This window comes from Calliphora vicina, chromosome 5, assembly GCF_958450345.1.
Source record: "Calliphora vicina chromosome 5, idCalVici1.1, whole genome shotgun sequence".
NCBI lineage: Eukaryota > Metazoa > Arthropoda > Insecta > Diptera > Calliphoridae > Calliphora > Calliphora vicina.
In genome coordinates this window covers 51,850,343-51,868,062 of record NC_088784.1, presented here as the reverse complement: position 1 = coordinate 51,868,062, position 17,720 = coordinate 51,850,343, and the positions used below count along the sequence as shown (strand labels likewise).

Sequence of the window (17,720 nt, the reverse complement as noted above, 5' to 3'; positions counted from 1 at the left end):
AAATATTCTACTACATAAAAGAGATCAAAACAAAAAATTCATAAAAATTAACGAAGTTTAAACAAGTAAGAGTGCTATATTCGGCTATGCCGAATCTTATATACCCTTCACCTTTGTTGTGGATGCATTATTATTTTTTATAATTAGTATATAGGTATGTACTATGTACATTGCCCACTTTCAGTTTACACTGTAAACTTTACAGCATCCTAAATTTATCAAGAACACAAAAAACAACAACAACGCCAAAAGAAACAGAACACCAAAAGAAAAAACAAAATACGCAAGGCAATGAAACCAACACACATCCAAACATACGTTTAATTGTATAAAAAACAACAACAACGCCAAAAGAAAAACAAAATACGCAAAGCATGCACATTCAAACATACGATTTGTTGATTTTTTGTCAAAAAAACCAACACACAACCAAACAAACGGTTAGTTGTATAAAAAACAACAACAACGCCAAAAGAAACAAAACACAAAAACAAAACAAAATACGCAAAGCTTGCACATCCAACCATACGTTTTGTTGTTTTTTTTGTCAAAAAAACCAACACACAACCAAACAAACGTTTAGTTGTATAAAAAACAACAACAACGCCAAAGCAACAACCATAAGTTTTGTTGCTTTTTTGTCAAAGCATGCAATACATTGTGTTTTTTGATGAAATTTTCAGAGGTTGTCTCGGATTTTTGCTCATATCTCCGTTATTTATGGACGGATTTTGCTGATTTTAAATAGCAAAATTCTCGAAAGTATGTCTGACAGAATTGTTGAAGATTTGGATCCCGGAGATATCTGGAGCCTTCAGAAAATTGATTTCAACAGACAGACAGACGGACAGACAGACAGACAGACAGACGGACATGGCTTAATCGACACCGCTATCTATAAGGATCCAGAATATATATACTTTATAGGGTCGGAAATGAAAAATGTAGAAATTACAAACGGAATGACAAACTTATATATACCCTTCTCACGAAGCTGAAGGGTATAAAAAAGTCGCGTATTTGAAAAAATGGTTGCTAATTTGAGTTCGCGTTATATCGAATTCGCGTAAATAAAGTACCGCGTAAATGGAGTCTTACCTGTACAATTAAAAAATGTGTTACTTATGTAACATGAAACATCTTAACTTATCAAATTATTTGATTAGCAAATAACGTTTGAACATATTTTTCAAAATATTTAATGGGCCTATTCCATCTGATTCCTATTTATTTTAATTTTGCTAGGTCCATTATTATAAACTATTCAAAGAGAATACAAAATATACCATTCGAATAAAGAAAATGTAGCAAAAGTCGCATTTATAAAAAAGTGTTTTTTTATATATGGACAACGAAAATGAAAGGTATGTTTATATGATGTGTGTAAAGATAAATTTAAATTTATTTAGCACAGACCTAAACCACATATTTTAGCTCAGCCCATTTTGCAGTTAACAGAGCACTGTTAATCACTTAACAGTCATAATAATATAATCAAATTTATACCTATAATATCTGAAATAATTTCAGAATAAGAAAAAAAATGGAAAAAATTAAAAAAAAAATATCCATCTGAAATAATAGATGGATATTTGAACCCATCGTAATATCAGGATTCCAATAAATTTGACTTTTTTGAAAAAATAAATCCCACTACCACAGTTCCATTCAGTGACCCTAGGACTACCATTTCTATATAGTGTCATATCCGAGCCCTTTTCCTAATTTCCATAATGGCCAAAAATCCTCTCCAGATTTATTTTTTCACAAAACTCAAATTTATTGGAATCCCAAAATTATTTCAGATATCCCACTACCACAGTTCCATTAAGTGACCCTAGGACTACCATTTCTATATAGTGTCATATCCGAGCCCTTTTCCTAATTTCCATAATGGCCAAAAATCCTCTCCAGATTTATTTTTTCACAAAACTCAAATGTATTGGAATCCCAAAATTATTTCAGATATCCCACTACCACAGTTCCATTCAGTGACCCTAGGACTACCATTTCTATATAGTGTCATATCCGAGCCCTTTTTCTAATTTCCATAATGGCCAAAAATCCTCTACAGATTTATTTTTTCACAAAATTCAAATTTATTGGAATCCCAAAATTATTTCAGATATCCCACTACCACAGTTCCATTAAGTGACCCTAGGACTACCATTTCTATATAGTGTCATATCCGAGCCCTTTTCCTAATTTCCATAATGGCCAAAAATCCTCTACAGATTTATTTTTTCACAAAATTCAAATTTATTGGAATCCCAAAATTATTTCAGATATCCCACTACCACAGTTCCATTCAGTGACCCTAGGACTACCATTTCTATATAGTGTCATATCCGAGCCCTTTTCCTAATTTCCATAATGGCCAAAAATCCTCTCCAGATTTATTTTTTCACAAAACTCAAATTTATTGGAATCCCAAAATTATTTCAGATATCCCACTACCACAGTTCCATTAAGTGACCCTAGGACTACCATTTCTATATAGTGCCATATCCGAGCCCTTTTCCTAATTTCCATAATGGCCAAAAATCCTCTCCAGATTTATTTTTTCACAAAACTCAAATTTATTGGAATCCCAAAATTATTTCAGATATCCCACTACCACAGTTCCAGTCAGTGACCCTAGGACTACCATTTCTATATAGTGTCATATCCGAGCCCTTTTCCTAATTTCCATAATGGCCAAAAATCCTCTCCAGATTTATTTTTTCACAAAACTCAAATGTATTGGAATCCCAAAATTATTTCAGATATCCCACTACCACAGTTCCATTCAGTGACCCTAGGACTACCATTTCTATATAGTGTCATATCCGAGCCCTTTTTCTAATTTCCATAATGGCCAAAAATCCTCTACAGATTTATTTTTTCACAAAATTCAAATTTATTGGAATCCCAAAATTATTTCAGATATCCCACTACCACAGTTCCATTAAGTGACCCTAGGACTACCATTTCTATATAGTGTCATATCCGAGCCCTTTTCCTAATTTCCATAATGGCCAAAAATCCTCTACAGAATTATTTTTTCACAAAACTCAAATTTATTGGAATCCCAAAATTATTTCAGATATCCCACTACCACAGTTCCATTCAGTGACCCTAGGACTACCATTTCTAAATAGTGTCATATCCGAGCCCTTTTCCTAATTTCCATAATGGCCAAAAATCCTCTCCAGATTTATTTTTTCAAAAAAGTCAAATTTATTGGAATCCTGATATTACGATGGGTTCAAATATCCATCTATTATTTCAGATGGATAGTTTTTTTTTAATTTTTTCCATTTTTTTCTTATTCTGAAATTATTTCAGATATTGTAGGTATAAATTTGTTTATTATAATTCAAGTATTAAGTGATTAACAGTGCTCTGTTAACTGCAAAATGGGCTGAGCTAAAATATGTGGTTTAGGTCTGTGCTAAATAAATTTAAATTTATCTTCACACACATGTTTATATGTACATATACAGTGGTGGCCACCAATTTAAGACAAATACTTGAATTTTTTTCATCAACTGAATTTTAAGTGCGATAGAGCCAAAATAAAAGGACCTCTAAGGGTATAAAATTTATTATTAATGTTTCTAGTTTCTGAAAAATGTTTGGAAAAATCGGTAAAACATATATGGACAAAGATATGTGGAAATACGTTGACTCACCTCAGCGAACATCCGCTGTTAATAACATGATATGACCGAAACTAATGGAACTAAAAATACGAAATTTGGTCCGAATATTTTATAATAATAAAATTATAATGATATAAATGTGAGAAAATATGTTTATTTAAAAAAAAAGATTTTTGGTCAAGTTGTAGAAAATTTTTATGTGTTCGTGGTGAATATGTATGAATTGACACAGTCGAATAAAACACACTTGTGTGTTAAAACAGTCCTCATGCATATATATTTGTGGAAATATTTGAAAAAATAATTGACAATTACTGTATATGTACGTGCAGCAACGTTTTTTCTTAACAACGTCCATATATTTATTAAATTTTTTTATATTGAAGTCAGCTGTTTTATGACTTGTCAAAAATAAACCACTTAACTGCCTAAAATGCTGATGTAAACGGTATAGTTTATGAAAGTAGCTTATGATCATAAACTAGTTTGAAAATTGCAAGTGTAAATGCACTATTAGAATAAAGAAAAAGTTCCATAATGTCACTACTTGAAGAATCGAGTACCATTCGAATAAATCAAAAGTACCACTTTGAATTCTCATTCACATAGAACCATATATGCTTAATTTTATGTTTATAGGTCCATTATTATATAAATTCAAAAAATAAAGAACAAGTACCATGAAGTATGATCTTGAATTTTCACCCACTTAGGACTGACCATATACGCCTAATTTCATATTTCTATGGACATAGATTACAGAAAATTCAAAAAGTACCATTAGAATATAGAAAAAGTACCAAAAAAGCAGCCACTTGTAGATTCCCACTCACTCCGGACCATATAAGCTTAATTTCATATTTTTAGGTTCATTGGTGAAGAAATTACAAAAAGTACCATTCGAATAAAGAATAAGTACCAAAAAGTCTCCCCCTAGAATTCTCACTCACTTAGGACCATATACGCTTAATTTTATATTTTTATGTCCAATATTACAGAAAATTCAAAAAGTACCATTACAATATATAAAAAGTACCAAAAAGCAGGCACTTGTGGATTGCCACCCACTTGGGCCCATGAAAGCTTTATTTCGTGTTTCTAGGTTCATTGGTGAAGAAATTAGAAAAAAAAACCATTCGAATAGAGAAAAAGTACCAAAAAGTCTACCCCTAGAATTCTCACTCACTTAGGACCTTGTATGCTTAATTTCATGTTTCCATTGTTATAGAAATATCAAAAAGTACCATTAGAAGAATAAAAAAGTGCCTATAGTTCAGTTCTCATATTTTGGTACTTCACTCAGATACATATCAGCTAACTTTAATTTCGATAAGTGAAATAATTTAAAATATTAAAAAGTACCATTAGGAGAAAAGTACCAATTTTCCTTTTCATCCTTGAACACCCCTCAAGTTTGAAATTTAAAAATATTCCATTTTGCCAAAATTGTTTATGCTACAGACATGTCTCAAACGATTAAAATCTGTGTTAATGTGCCCAAGAAAAAACATGTTTAAAAAAAAGTACCAAACTGTTTACCCCGATTTGGCCCAATATACACAATGTTAAAAAAATTATCAAAATTGGCTTAATAATTTCAAATAAAATGTATTTTCCCGATTGTATCCCTTTTTGGTACATTTTTTATCCCCATTGCGGTGGTAAATTTTATTCAAATAAATTTCTGTATCGTGGTGGGAGCTCATAATAAAATTTTTATCCCTTAAGGGTTCGAATTTCCAAAAAGTACCAAATTCCCATTTTTTTATTTTTTGATAAGTAAAGAAGACGATTTAAAATTTCTTTCTATGTTTATTGGTTTAAAATATACATAGGGTGCCAAAAAAGTACCAAAATACAGTTTTTACCCGTTTTCTTCCCTAAATGGTTCGAATTTCGAAAATCAGCTTATTTTTTAAATGAAGTAACATGCAATTTTAATTTTTTTGTATCTTTATTAGTTTTGAAGATATAAGGTTACCAAATTTACCCGTTTTTACCCCCTAAACGTTCGAATTTCCAAAAATCCATTCTTATCGGATAGTTTTGGGGAGGGAGGAACCCACAGTTATAATTTCATGATTCTAGCTTCAGTCTAGCAAAAGTACCAAAAATAAACACAATTTTTATCCCTTAAGGGTTCGAATTTCCAAAAAGTACCAAATTCCTATTTTTTGATAAGTAAAGAATACGATTTAAAATTTCTTTCTATGTTTATTGGTTTAAAATATACATAGGGTGCCAAAAAAAGTACCAAAATATAGTTTTTACCCGTTTTCTTCCCTAAAGGGTTCGAATTTCGAAAAAGTACCAGACCTGTCAGCTTATTTTTTAAATGAAGTAACATGCAATTTTAAATTGTTTGTATCTTAATTAGTTTTGAAGATATAAGGTTACCGAATTTACCCGTTTTTACCCCCTAAACGTTCGAATTTCCAAAAATCCCTTCTTATCGGATAGTTTTGGGGAGGGAGGAACCCACAGTTATAATTTCATGATTCTAGCTTCAGTCTTTTGTTCTGTGCGATGATGAATCAGTCAGTCAATCAGTAACGTTACTCTTTTATACATATTATAGATAACACTTGATTTCAAGCAGAAAATGGACTTAAAAATAACAAATGCAGATATTATAAAGGTTTATTTATTTAATTCGCTATAATTTTCTTATATTTGTGTCTTTTTGAGACACCCTGCGCTAACATTTAAAAAATTAACTTTTATATGAATGTGTAAACACTAGGGTATTCATTCGACTAATGATCGTTCGATTAATCGAATAGGTTAGGATATAAAGGCAGCTGGTATCAATCCGCTCACTTGGGTCCATGAATTGGTCCCTTTATGATACCCTAGAGAATCATGTTCAGGATATCAAGAGGTCCTTCACATGTCAGAACTAGGTTCAGTGCCGAACCAACCTGACGCACGAATGAACGAATCCATCTTCCTGATATCCAGAGTAGATAGATCCGCTAGGCCGTGCAAAAATGGACTACCTATTGTCGCAGTCCTAACCCCTGATAGAGCAGGGCAGAGACAGAGGAGATGTTCAACCGTCTCATCCTCGTCTTCATCATGGCCACTCCTACAGAAGTCATTATATGGAGTATTCAGTCTCCTTGCATGCGCACCAATCAAGCAGTACGCCGTAAGAACTGATATCAGAGCACGTGGCTCACGGGGCGCCTCTTTCAAAATTTTTAACTTAGGACTTGAACCAATGAAAAGAAAAGGTACGGAATAAAATATTAGTTATTTAGCTGGCGAAATATTAGATGAATCGCAATTTTTACTTGAAAAACTAAATTCTTTTTCATACGTTTTACAACCCACATATGCCGAAGTGGGTATTTTTATACCCAATCCACAAAATCGTACTTGTAGCTTAGGAAAGTGGACCAAATCACTTGGTTATTTTTTTTACTGATAGAGGACTACTAGATATAAGGAGGACCTTGGGGACCTCCACTCCGCCCGTTTTCTAGAGCCATTTATTTTTGTATTATTATAATGATGTGGGGGCACCTCTATATATACGATCCAGCAAATGAATTTTTTTGTGTATATTTAGGAGTTAAAAAAGCAACTTTTAACAGGTATTCCAAAGCGATTACGAAAAAAAAAATAAAAATCGATCCACCCTAATGTATATGTGTATTGCCCACTTTGTCCCGGTCCACACTGTGAAACATTTGCTGCAAAACATTTGAGTTTGTTGATGAAGGGAAAGAGGAATGAAAAAGGGAACTTTGTTTCATGTACATGAAGTTTTTGTTGAGTATGTCATCCACATTTATTCGTTCGTATTCGTACTGTACAGAAATGTCAAAAACTGAAAAGCAAAAACTTCACTGTGTGGACACGTTTGCAGTTTCAAAAGAGAATTTAAAAATGTTTTGCAGCAAATGTTTCACAGTGTGGACCGGGACTTTCAGCGTATAGCATCCTAAATATATCAAGAAAACTTTTAAAAATTTTACATTTAATTGCTGACGAACAGATTATAGTCTAGAAGTTACAAACGAAATGACAATCTTATACAGTAGCCCAATAAAGTCTACATACAGGAATTCAAATTAAATTTCTTTCGTTGAAAGCTGTATTTGTAAGTTAAAAGTAGTGAAATATATTTGTTAAAAAAATAAATTCACACTAAAAAAAATTAAAACAACATCACTTAAGTCGGGTTTAGCAACATTTCCTATCACTTCCAAAATTTCACCGTTATTAAATTTTTTGATTCTAAGTCAAATAACGAAAATTTTTTTTGGCTTTAATGTTCAAAATATTATGAAACTTAATAGTCCCGCCCACCCAAAAGTAGGCGTGACCGAGAATAAATTTTTCGTTATTTTACTCAGAATCAATAACTCTAATAACGGTGAACTTTTGGGCGTTATTTGAATTTTTTGCTAAAATCGACATTAGACATTTATTATTATATATCTCATAAAAAACTAAAAAAACTGCTTTAAATTAAAGTAATATAATAATTTTTCCAGTATGTAGACTTTCTTGGGCTACTGTATATACCAAGCGAAACAAAACATCAAAAAAACAAAAACAAAATACGCAAAGCAATGAAACCAACAAACATACGTTTTGTTGCTTTTTTGTCAAAGCATGCAATAAATTGTCTTTTTTTGATGAAACTTTCAGAGGTTGTCCCGGATTTTTGCTCATATCTCCGTTATTTATGGACGGATTTTGCTGATTTTAAATTTAGAAAGCATATCTGGGGTCTTCAGAAAATTGATTTCAACTAACAGACGGACAGACAGATGGACATGGCTTGATAGACTCCGCTATCTATAAGGATTCAGAATATATATACATTATTGGGTCGGAAAATTATATTGTGGAAATTACAAATGGAATGACAAACTTATATATTTTCCCTTCTAACGAAGCACAGTGGTTTAAAAACTGTTTTTTGGCCAGTGCTTAGCCCCTCAAAGTTTCATTAGAATTAGTTAGTTCCTCAAGTTTCATTAAAATCGGCCCAAAAATATATAACATTTCGCTATCTTTTCATTAGAAATTCCAAATATTGAAAAAATTGACCTTTGACCTTCACGATTTAAAGGTTAACGTTTTCCGATTTTTGGAAAACTTTCAGACTATATTTAAAATTACCAGGATTATAATATTCTGAACAGATTTTACTTAAAATTATTAACAGTAAGGAAATTTTGCTCATTCGCCAAAATATGGACAAAAAAAAGTTTTTCTTGAAAATCGCAAAATTTAAATCGCAGGTACGGAAAAACTGTAAGAGCTATTGATATCATTTTTTCATATTTATATTCCCTATTATGATCTCAATAAATCCCAATGTGATGATCGAAAAATTCTGAAATTTGTTTAACAAAATTTTTAAAAATTAAAAAATGGAGATTCGAAACAGTTAAAAAAAATTTTTTTTTGGCCATACCTGCGAATAGGTTAACGGTATCCGACGAAGACAAAAACTCATACACAAGTGAATACGGATATATTTTTAATAAAAATTAGCTTTCATTTTAATTTTTCTCGTAATATGTTAATTTTTTTCTAAATTTCTTGTTCAAGTGGCCTGAGACACGTTAATGGTCTGGCGAATTTGTAATAACTTTACCATTTTTTAACCAAATTTTGTCATTTATATCTCATTACAAGGATAATTACGTACACATTTCGATTCTTTTGCATTCAATTGCAAAAGTATTTATTTAGTAGCAACATTTTTACAAAAACTGAAAAATTTGAATTTTTCTTGAATTTTGGCGATAATACAGTTTTTGGGTCATTTTGACCCAAAGGAAATACAGGGTCAATTTCCAAAAAAAAATTTTAATGTAATATTCATTAATATAAATAAATCTACATACAGTACGAGACACAAATGTGTAAATAAATTTGGAAATATCTATAATTTGAATTTTTATGCTCAACATTTACCAATCTGACAATATTTTTTACACAATATGAAGATCATGATTAGTGAAGTATAGCAATTCAAAAAAATTAATTTCAAGTAATGGCATTTAACTGAATTACACAATTTTGTCGCATTTTCTTTAAAGTTAAATAAACTTGTTATTATTATTTAGAAAAAGAACAATTTTAATCAATTTCATTAATGACAGTTAGTTAAAACATGTTACTAGTTAACAATTTACAATTCTTTAAGGAATATTGAATATGAAGAAGATTATCACCGAAGTTGCAAATTCTGTTACCGAGCAGCTGAAAAATGGTATCTCCCATCGAAAAATATCCACCAAATTCAATATTTCTTTTAATCTGTTGAGAACATAGCGAATATATGTGGTTTGGCTTTTCCAGCACCAATTTGTGGACGGAATTCAATTCTATTGTTAAAAGATGGTCTCACTGTATAACGTCTAGTTGCATCAGGAGAAGAAAATAGTCCCCGTGAGGTACAACCAAAACTATCTTCATGCTACCAAATTAAGATTTCAAAACGTGCATCTCTTAGAGAAATCAAAAGATGTGGTTTTTATGCAATAAAGATTGTTAAAAAACCACGTTTAACTGAAAGACACAAGTCTCTTCGACTAACATTTGTAAATTTTTTTAAGAAATGGTCCTTTGATGATTGGGAAAAAGTTATCTGTACGGATGAATCGAAATTTAACCATTTTAGAACTGATGGACCAAAATATGACTACCAAAAACGAAATGCGCCATTAAAAGACCGTGATTTTATGACGACTATGAAATATGGTGGTGGAATATTGCCATTTTGTGGTTGTTTTTCTGCGAAAGGTGTAGGAAAACTCCATAAAATTGGTAGTAATATGAATGCAGAAATGTATATAGACATTATCAAGACAACAGATGTGGATAGTCTGAATGATTGGCGTGGACAAATTGAAAACACTGTGATACTACAAGATAACGACAACAAACATAAGTCTAAAAAGACGCTTAATTTTTTAAAAACCGCCAAAATTACATTGCTAGATTGACTCCCACAATCTCAGAATTTAAATCCGATTGAGAATTTGGTGCGAATTCTAAAACGTCGCGTTTATAATTATCAAAATGCATTTAGAAACACAACTCAGCTCTAGGAGCGCTCCCATGATATCTAGGGATCTGTAATGCAAGAAGAGTGTCGCAAACTGGTGGAGAGTATGCCCTCCAGAATTCAGGCTGCCATTGACGCGAAAGCAGGTTATTCGAAGTACTAAAAAAGTTACTTTAGTAATCTGCGCCAAAAGTGTGTAAATGGGTTGCAGTTATTTTTTTTAGATTACTGGAGTATAATTAAGGAAATATTTTATTTATTTAGTCCTAAAATATCCTTAATAAATATTGTTTAAAAAAACACAAAACGTTTCTTTATAAACATTGCACTTTAAAAATGGTGTCACAAAGTGTAAATATATGACCATCATTTACACATTTTTGTCTTACACTGTATTTCTAGAAAACAATGCAGAAAGTTAACGAGTTTCACCTATTTATTCCATATAAATAGTAAAATTTAGCATATATCTGAACTTTGACCCCGATGCGCGTCCAGAAATCGTTGTCCGATTTTGCCCAAATTTTCAGCACTTAACGTTTAGGCCTAGTGTCACAATATTCCACCCGGCACTCTTCAAAATTTTAACAAAAATTTTTTTCCATACAACTGATTGTCACTCTAATGTATATATTTAAAATAAAAAATGAACTTATATAACATTGGTTATCACGAGGTGGTATGCAAAAATTTCGCCAAAATTAGTTATACATATTTGTATTGAAGTTTATTCTGGATGTAATGCTCAGGAGTTTAATAAGTGTTTACGACTTTTTAATAGAATACGTTATGTCTATCAATTAAAAATGCATGATCATGTGTCTGAGTATGTTAGAGATTTCTTGGGTTGCTCTTTTATGAATTTTGTTCAAATCCGTTTGTTATTGTTCTTTTATAAGGTAGTAATAGCTAATTGCCCTGAATATGTTAGAAATACTTTTGAATTTTTGCATTCTGACAGAAATCCTCAAATTCTAATTCCTATAATAAATCGAACCACTTACGAAAGATCTTTTCATGTGCGAGTTGCTAAACATTGGAACTCTCTTATTCGAGTTCTTAGATGTTTTGATTTACAATTTACAACATTTAAGACGCAGCTTTTTGAATATGCATCCACTAATGTGATTTAATGTAATTATTACTTTTTTCTTAAAGATTGCAATAAATTTTAATATTATACAGCGCTAATAGATATTATCATATATGAAGTTATTTACACACAAATATGTACATATAAGCAATTCATTTTTGTAGTCAGCCTCTTATGTATTAATGAAATTATCTGTAATATTGATTTAAGTTGCCTATTTTAACATATACATATATTTGCTAGTCTACCAACTATATATGGCCCTATGGGCTCGGTTGGTTTTTCGTAAATAAATAAATAAATAAATATACCTAATGTACATATTGGCCCATAATCATAGTCAGAAATAAAGAATACTTTAAGAGAATTAAACTCGACTTTACTTAAGAGTGAACTTTATGTATATCATAGACAAGTTAAAGTATACTTCTGACGTTGAAGTCGACTCTAAATCAGTGATGTTCATCCCATACAACAATTGTTTAAAAAATTTAAACCATTGGTAGGCGTTCATATTGTTGAGATTACGAACATTTTCGTGAATTTACACGTACACAACCCGACAGTAAACAAAACACACAGCAAGAGCGTAAAAAATACAAATAACTCATTTAGTTGCAAACAATAGAGCGTAAAAATACAAATATTTCATTCTGTTGCTTGATGTTGTTGCGGATTTTTTATTTTTAACCCATACATGCACACAAACTACAATTTCTCTTTTTGCGCTTCCCTGATTTAAACACATTTGTTACGCTCTTTTAAAGAGCATAATAAATGTCTCATTTTTTCAGAAATTCAATAAGCATTGTTGTTGGTTGGTTTTTGGATGAAGCATAGCAAACACACGCGTTTCAATTCCAATTGAACACAAAAAAAAACAAAGTTAAAAATAAATAAAATTTTGAGAGTATTTCGGCCGTATAATATTATACGGCCGATATACATATGTATATTCTTTCATTTCCTTAAAATTTAAATTATATTCATTTAATAAATTGGTTTTATTTGACAAAAATTCTAAATTTAAACTTTCTTCATTTTGTTATTATTTTAAGTGTTTGACATTATGTTTGCTGGGTAGCTCTCTCACCAATACATCTTCATTTTTATTTTTGAACACCACTGCTCTAAATATAAAACTAGCTAAAGCTGTTATTAACTCATTTAACATCAGCATCAGCTGTTCATCAACAAGTAAAAAAGTTCGGCAGAAAGTAAAAAAAAGTTTTTAATCAATAGAATTAGTAACAAAATATCCTAATTATGATATTAATCATATCTTTTCCATTTTTCCACTACAAACAACTTTTTTTCTTTAGTTGTCCCTGTTACTTTTATTGTTTACCTTTTTTGTTTTTTTTTTAATTTTGTATGTCAGCTGTTCAGTGTTGCCATTTGTCTGTTTTTTGTTGTATATTGTATGAAAACATTTTCTACATTTGCGCTGGCAGCCAGTTAAAGTCGGTTCAATTTAAAATATACTTTAATTTTGACTATAGTTGCAAATTAATAAAAAGTAGGTTTTTATTTTAAAGTTATTTTTAAAAAGAACCGACTTTAGTCTTTGACTATGATTATGGGTCAATCAGTTTAGGTCACTGTTGACGTCACTGAGCTTAAGAGAGCCATGTCGCCATCTGTGTTTATTTCTTTATGCTCATCAAGCACTATGGTAGTATTAGTGAAAATGTGTTTGTATGTGTGACACCGACAACGCTTGATGGAAAATCAAAAACATTTTGATTTTTAGCAAGCTTGATGTCACTTTTTGATCATAAAGAAATAAACACAGATGGCGACATGGCTCTCTTAAAAAAATTCTCTTAAGCTCAGTGACGTCAACAGTGACCCAAACTGAAAATTGTATGTGATTTAGAATGGAAAAGTCAATAATTATGTTTAAAAGTTATTTATGTTTAATAAAATAAAATGTAGTTTAGGTTTTATGTTATTAGACATATTTTACTTTATTAATTTTAAATATTTTTGCTATATTTTAGTTCACGATTTTGATTTTTTATTATTATCTTATATATAAATAGGCCACACGTTTTTTTGTGGTACACTTTTAAGTATGTTATTGTCCACCAATATTGATGAAACATATATGGTTTAAAAGGTTTTTTTCTCTAGATGTGCACAATATAAATTTTTTTTTAAAAATTCTTTCTATAAAAGTGGTAAAAAGCGTTTTAAATTTGCTTGAAAAACAACAACAACATGTTTACGCACATCTAATTACACATGTACAAAAACTACTCAAAAGTAAAAGAGAAACTAACAGTCATTAAGAGCAAGAACAATTTAATTGTTTGTCTCACACAAAACCATTAAAAAACAAATAAAGTTCATGCCAATAAAAGGTGAGTGCATTAAATCAGCTGTTTCTTAATTCGCCGTGGTTTAATGTAGGTCTATTTGTTATTGTAAATAACATAGTAGCCAAGGTGAATTTATAGAAGGTGACGACAGAACTACAACAAATACAGCATGTACAAAAACAACAGGTACTTTGTTTTTGTTAAATGATAAGTGAACTGTCAAAGCTGTCTGTTGTTGTTTTTTCCTTTGGATTTGTTGTATTTTTCGCCACAACTGACACAAGTGAATTGACAGCTCAATTGTCTAAACAACTGAATTAAAAAAATAATCTTAAGAGGTCACCTTCTATAAATTCGCCTTGTACCAAACCATGTAAATAAAAATTTGAGTGTTTTTTTATCACAATTTGAGTTTTTTGGTATATCTTATTTTTGATCTCTGTTTTATTTTCAACCGTTCATTTCGTGGGTGAAGAAAAATTGTGTTGAGAATTTTTCGTTTTGCTGTTGATTATTTCGTAAGTAAAATTATTTTCTCTTGTGATTCAAATTAAATTTTTGATTTGATTTGATTCGATTTATAAAATCAGGTTTCTCCAAAAGTAATTTGTATGCCGCGGATAAGAATATTAACTGGAAGAAGTGAACGACAAAGCAATAGGCAAGGGCAATATAGTCGCCGAAGAAACGTTTACAACGAAAATATCGGCAATATTTAACATGATGCATTTAAATCTGCTTTAAATATTTTGCCAAGGAATTTTGAATGCCACAGTTGTGGTTTAGTGGATAATTTGGTATATCTTATTTCGATCTCTGTTTTATTTTCAACTGCTCCTTTCGTGGGTGAAGTAAAATTGTGTTGAGAATTTTTCGTTTTGCTGTTGATTATTTCGTAAGTAAAATTATTTTCTCTTGTGATTCAAATTAAATTTTTGATTTGATTTAATTCGATTTATAAAATCAGGTTTCTCCAAAAGTAATTTGTATGCCGCGGATAAGAATATTAACTGGAAGAAGTGAACGACAAAGCAATAGGCAAGGGCAATTTAGTCGCCGAAGAAACGTTTACAACGAAAATATCGGCAATATTTAACATGATGCATTTAAATCTGCTTTAAATATTTTGCCAAGGAATTTTGAATGCCACAGTTGTGGTTTAGTGGATAATTTGGTATATCTTATTTCGATCTCTGTTTTATTTTCAACTGTTCATTTCGTGGGTGAAGTAAAATTGTGTTGAGAATTTTTCGTTTTGCTGTTGATTATTTCGTAAGTAAAATTATTTTCTCTTGTGATTCAAATTATAGTTTTGATTTGATTTATAAAATCAGGCTTCTCCAAAAGTATGCCGCGGATAAGGACATTAACTGGAAGAAGTGAAAGACGAAACAATAGGGAAGGGCAATTTAGTCACCGAAGAACCGTTAATAACGAAAATAACGGCAATATTTTACATGATGCATTTAAATCTGCTTTAAATATTTTGCCAAGGAATTTTGAATGCCACAGTTGTGGTTTAATGTATAAAGAGTGCATTAATGCCCAGTTTTTGACTTGTTATTTAAATACGTATTTAGTTAATTTTAACTTAAAATTAAGTTGTATTTAAATACAGTTTGAGTTTTTCAGTGCTACATAATTTGTCGTATTTAAATAAGATAAAAGTATGGTAGCACTACTAAATATCAAAAATTTATCGATAGTTTTGCTTAAAACAGCTGTTCAACCAAAACAAAAATTGATACATTTTGCCCAATAAGAAATAAAAGTTTATTAAACAATAAAATTATTGGTAGGAAAATGCACAAAAGAAGCTCCAATTGCCCCGCATCGGAATTGTAGTTTTTGCAAGACGCTTTTTTTAGCAAGACGCTGTTGTTTGTTTTTTTTTTTACTACAATAGAGTGAAAAAAAAACCAAACAACAAAAGTCAGCTGTCAAAAACATATGGTAGTTTATGAAACTTAAATAGAATTTAAATGGCCAACGTTGGCCATTTAAGTATCATTTAAAAAAGCACTGAGAAACTCATTTTCGTATTTAAATAGAACTTAAATATAATTCATATTTAAATACGAAGTCAAAAACTGGCTCTAAGTGCAATGCAAAACATTTCTCATCTGAAGTCACCAATCGCGATAATGATGTTTTTACATTGTGTTGCCATAAGGGCAAAGTAGTGTTGCATCCACTTATTCAAAATGAGTTGTTTAAATCTCTTTATGATGGACTTTCATCCAACAATGTCGACATTAAGCGTAAATCAAGAAATTATTTCAACAATATTCGACAATACAATTCAGCTTTCGCTATGGTCAGCACAGAAGCACATCTTTCAGACACATTTACTGGCGGCATTTATCATTTTAAAATTCACAATATTTTTTATCATAAAGCAGGACCGATTACTGCACAAAATGGACAATCGCCACGCTATGCGCAATTATATTTTTATGATGTTGAAGAAGCAAGTAGCTACAGAATGCAAGCAAATCAATCGTGTGACGATAATTTGATGCGACAAATTTCTATTGAACTAAATAGAGTCAACCCATTTGTGCGTTCTTTTTTATCTATGAAGTAATATTGTGATAGATTTCAGAACGAAAATAGAGAAGTATACATGGTGATTAAAGTTAATCGAGAATTAGACTTACGGCGATACAATGATGCTACCCAAACCGATGTGGCAGTTATATTTAGTACAGTTGATGGAGAGCCACCGTTTGAAAGAAATATGATTTCATTTCCAAAAACAAACGGTACACTTCGACAGGTTTCTGTATTAGATTCGTCCCTAGATCCACTAGCTTATCCGCTGTTATATCCGAATGGTGATTTAGGGTGGCATCCAAACATGTGTCATAATACTACAACTACTTCGAGAGCTAGAGTTAAAACAACAATGCTTCAGTACGCATGCTATAGACTCGCGATCAGAGATAATTTCAGTATTTTGCATCATTCTCAAAAATTGTTTTTACAATGGGTGGTTGATATGTGCGTAAGAATTGAGGGTACACGTCTACATTATATTAGACAAAATCAGAATATCCTTAAAGCTGAACTTTTCAACAATTTGGCTGACTACTTAGAATTGCATCGTAATAGCGATTTGCCCATAAATGTTGGCCGAAGGGTTATATTGCCATCTTCGTTTAATGGCTCACCGAGAAATATGTATCAAAATTATTTGGATGCCATGTCAATCGTACAACATTTTGGTAAACCATCTTTATTTTTAACAATGACGTGTAATCCATCATGGACGGAAATAACAAACAATATTGGGCCGCATGAATCAGCTAATTTTAGGCCAGAATTGATTGTGCGTGTATTCAAATTAAAATTGAAAGACTTAATAAACGTCATAAGTAACAAATGTATTTTTGGTCGAGTGTAAGCAATTATTTATACAATTGAGTTTCAAAAAAGGGGGCTACCGCACGCTCATATTTTGATAACTTTGCACGAAGAGGACAATATTGTTGGACCTACAGATATTGATAGTGCGGTATGTGCGGAAATACCAGACAAAAGGACGCACCCCAAACTGCATGAATACGTTGTGAAGCACATGATGCATGGCCCATGTGGCGCTTTGAACTTAAACTTTG

General features: G+C 31.1%; 1 protein-coding gene across 1 annotated transcript in view; it reads right to left on the bottom strand.

Annotated features, from left to right (window-relative positions):
• Window positions 1–17,720, bottom strand: part of Myd88 — a 169,051-nt gene that overhangs the window by 127,085 nt on the left and 24,246 nt on the right. The window lies entirely within an intron of this gene.